Here is a 4,753-nt window from a genome sequence, read left to right on the forward strand (position 1 = left end):
GAACCATCTACTGAAATTCTTGCCAGGAAACTTACTTGTGCTGCTGCTTCTTGCGTCCCTGCAAACAGTAGCAAATATGCAAAACGGCACTTCTAGAGGAAATCGCACGGTGACTTATGTTTCGGGAAATAGACTGGGATGCTATCAGAACTGGGGGATATGTGATTAACACTGGAATCACTCTGTTCTGCAACAGTACACTTAGTCATTGATATCGATATATTCCGATGATTGTGGTGTATGATCTTACAGTTAGCGGGTTCTATGAGAAGAATCATAATTCTCTCTATGTTTTATGACGTTTCTGCAGGCAAAGTTTATTGTTTGAGTCTTGTTATGTTCCACTCTTTCCTTGCAGGCAAAAGTTTTCCTTAAATGTGTTATCTTCCAGTCTGTTCTCATAATATTACCCTTTTCCCTCGTCTGTCATGACCAGACATCTGTTGAGTGGTGTTCACTCTGCTAGTCAGAAGAAGTTCTCAGCTTTCTACGTGCCAATACATTCTTCGGTGTGTTTTTATGTAAGAATGTTTCTGTTACTGGTTTTGCGTTTTATTTCAGTTACCTTCAAATACTGGCCAAACAGCTCGTATAAACATAACTGAAGAAGAGACGTGACTGCCGCGAAATAAGTGTGTGCGAAGGGATATCAGTATATTGTATACAAATATATCTGTCTGTCTCCTGAGAATAAATCAGAACAGTTTTGACATATAACTACAGTGTAAAATGTCTGAAATATTGTTGTAAATGTCTCTGTATCTTGACATGTTCAGTATCTTCCTAAAAGGATCCAAGGGTAAATAAATTTGCAATTATTAAAATTTTGAAGCCAACACATTTTCGTTAATCCTCCATTTCGTTGTTCAGCTATAGTTACTACTGCTAGTTTTCATTTAGTCCTCCGTACTGAGCGACTTCGTTGTTATTTATTTTCGAAATATTATGATTTTTACTAACTCCCTTTGTACATGAGCGACCTTGTAATGTAGCAATTATGCATCGCAGCTTTGTTATTGATTAAAATGTATTAAACAGATTGCAACTGATTTTGTAAGAAGTATTGGCAAGAACATGGAAGAAAGGCGGGATAGATGGAAAAAATCAACTCAGACGTAACATTGTTTTGCCTGGTATTGCCTGTGGCAGAGGCAGCTGGAGCTGGCAGTGGGAATTAATGGAGGTACGGGATTCAAGGGAATGGTCACGTGGTCACACCAGCCTGGCATGTTGTGGGTTCATAAGGCTACGGCTGAGACATCTCTCTTGATGCTGTTCCACGATCCCTTGGTCTCTACTACCAGGAATATACAACAGATCTCACTCGTCTGCATACACTGATAGGGCAAATCGTTACGAACATCTGTTTATTAGAGTTATGGTCCGACTATGCACGCAATAAAGCAGCAATTTTGCATCCCGTGGGTTCGTCAAGACCGTGTTAGATATACAGAGATAGGTGGCACCAGATATCTGCGTACAGGCCACGCAGTTCCTGCAGATTATGGATCGATGGTTTGTAGGCGCGGAGCAGGCGGTCTGTAGCATCCCAAATGTGTTCTAACGGTTTCAGCTCATGAGAATACGTAGGGCTAGACATCAGCGTGAGTTTACTAACAGGCTTCTCAAACAACTGTACCACGATACTGGTCTTGTGACATGGCCTTCCTGCTGGAAGATCTAAACTATGAATAGATATACACTACTGACCATTACAATTGATACACCACGAAGATACGCAGATGATAAAAGGGTATTCATTGGACAAATATATTATACTAGAACTGACATGTGATTACACTTTCACGCAATGTGGATGCATAGATCCTGAGAAATCAGTACCCAGAACAACCACCTCTGGCCGTAATAACGGCATTGATACGCCTGGGAATTGAGTCAAAGAGAGCTTGGATGACGTGTACAGGTACAGCTGCCCATGCAGCTTCAACACGATACCACAGTTCATCAAGAATACTGACTGGCGTATTGTGACGAGCCAGTTGCTCGGCCACCATTGACCGACGTTTTCAGTTGGTGAGAGATCTGGAGAATGTGCTGGCCAGGGCAGCAGTCGAACATTTTCTGTATCCAGAAAGGCCCGTACAGGACCTGCCACATGCGGTCGTGCATTATCCTGCTGAAGTGTAGGGTTTCGCTGAGATCGAATGAAGGGTAGAGCCACGGGTTGTAACACATCTGAAATTTAATGTGCACTGTTCAAAGTGCCGTCAATGTGAACAAGAAGTGACCGAGATGTGTAACCAATAGCACCCCATACCATGACGCCAGGTGATATGCCAGTATGGCGACGAAGAATACACGCTTCCGATGTGCGTTCAACGCGATGTCGCCAAACACGGATGCGACCATCATGATGCTGTTAACAGAACCTGGATTCATCCGAAAAAATGACGTTTTGCCATTCGTGCACCCAGGTTCGTCGTTGAGTACACCATCGCAGGCGCTCGTGTATGTGATGCAGTGTCAAGGGTAACCGCAGCCATGGTCTCCGAGCTGATTGTCCATGCTGCTGCAAACGTCGTCGAACTGTTCGTACAGATGGTTGTTGTCTTGCAAACGTCCCCATCTATTGACTCAGGGATTGAAACGTGGCTGCACGATCCGTTACAGTCATACCTGTTATCTCGGCTGCTAGTGATACGAGGCCGTTGGGATCCAGCACCGCGTTCCGTATTACCCTCCTGAAGCAAACTGATTACATATTCTGCTAACAGTCATTGGATCTCGACCAACGCGAGCAGCAATGTCGCGATACGATAAACCGCAATCGCGGTAGGCTACAATCCGACCTTTATCAAAGTCGGAAACGTTATGACATGTGATTACACTTTCTCCTCCTTACACGAGGCAACGCCGGTCAACTGCTGTTTGTGTATGAGAAATCGGCTGGAAACTTTCCTCATGTCAGCACGTTGTAGGTGTCGCCACCGATGCCAACCTTGTGTGAATGCTCTGAAAAGGTAATCATTTGCATATCACAGTATCTTCTTCCTGTCGATTAAATTTCGCGACTGTAGCACGTCATCTTCGTGGTGTGGCAATTTTAATTGCCAGTAGTTTATATATATGGCCCCAAATAACGTACACGTAGTTCACAGCTGTTATGGTGAACATCATTACTACTACACATCGCCAGCCGGTGTGGCCGAGCGGTTCTAGGCGCTTCAGTCTGCAACCGCGCGACCGGACCGTCGCAGGTTCGAATCCTGCTTCGGGCATGGATGTGTGTGCTGTCCTTAGGTTAGTTAGGTTTAAGTAGTTCTACGTTCTAGGGGACTGATGACCTCAGATGTTATGTCCCATAGTGCTCAGAGCCATTTGAACCATACTACACATCCCTTGGAATGTGAGATGAATGTCAGTGTCAAGGTTTACGTTTCGAGTAGCGTTTCGCCTGTACGAGTATCAAGGGTCTACCCAGACACGGCCATCGACATCGTGTCTCAAGGAACACGAATCACTTGACCAGGTGATACGATTTCATTGATAAATGTCGGAACTCGATGTCCTTGCTCAGTGTAATCGAAACTGATGAGGTCGTCAGGTGAACATGGGAACACATAGGAGTCATGTGTTGCAGAGCCGTGTGTTCAACAACGGGCGCTGACACTGTGCCCTGGAACACTTGTGCCTGCATCTGTATTGCACTGTGTCCTCGTATCTGCGGCAGGTCTCGAGGTATCCTGGTTTAGAGAGCGTGGACGTCCTGTATCTTGTCACCTGCTCGTTGTTTCAGCACTCTACAACAATTTGCCATATATACTCACGACGGTAGCACACGTAGGCCGACCAGGTTCGCTGTTTACCGAGATCCTCGTTCTCAGGCGCCTGGCCATAGCAAGCTGTCCTTTCTCAAAGCCTTAACGTCAGTATATTTTCTTATTCGCTGCCCGTATAATTGCTAGAATGATTCTCTATTCGTCTTTCCTAGCGGCGGCACATGCCCGTAGCGCCTCCAAGCGGTATTCAGGATCGCGGTGTACAGGGTGGTCCATTGATAGTGACCGGGCCAAATATCTCACGAAATAAGTGTCACACGAAAAAACTACAAAGAACGAAACTTTTCTGGCTTGAACGGGGAAACCAGATGACACTATGGTTGTCCCGCTAGATGGCGCTGCCATAGGTCAAACGGATATCAGCTGCGTTTCTTTTAAATAAGAAGCTCCATTTTTATTACATATTCGTGTAGTACGTAAAGAAATATGAATGTTTTATTTGGACCACATTTTTTCGCTTTGTTATAGATGGCGCTGTAATAGTCACAAACATATGGCTCACAATTTTAGACGAAGTGTTGGTAACAAGTACGTTTTTTAAATTAAAATACAGAACGTAGGTCGTTTGAAAATTTCGTTTCGGTTGTTCCAATGTGATACATGTACCTTTGTGAACTTATCATTTCCGAGAACGCATGCTGTTACAGCGTGATTACCTGTAAATACCACATTAATGCAATAAATGCTCAAAATGATGTCTGTCAACCCCAATGCATTTGGCAATACGTGTAACGACATTCCTCTCAACAGCGAGTAGTTCGCCGTCGGTGATGTTCGCACATGCATTGACAATGCGCTGACGCATGTAGTCAGGCGTTGTCAGAAGATCACAATAGCAAATATCTTTCAACTTTCCCCACAGAAAGAAATCCGTGGACGACAGATCTGGTGAACGTGCGGGCCATGGTATGGTGCTTCGACGTTCAATCCACCTGTCATGAAATATGCTGTCC

This window comes from Schistocerca serialis, chromosome 5 (genome assembly GCF_023864345.2).
Source record: "Schistocerca serialis cubense isolate TAMUIC-IGC-003099 chromosome 5, iqSchSeri2.2, whole genome shotgun sequence".
Taxonomy (NCBI): domain Eukaryota; kingdom Metazoa; phylum Arthropoda; class Insecta; order Orthoptera; family Acrididae; genus Schistocerca; species Schistocerca serialis.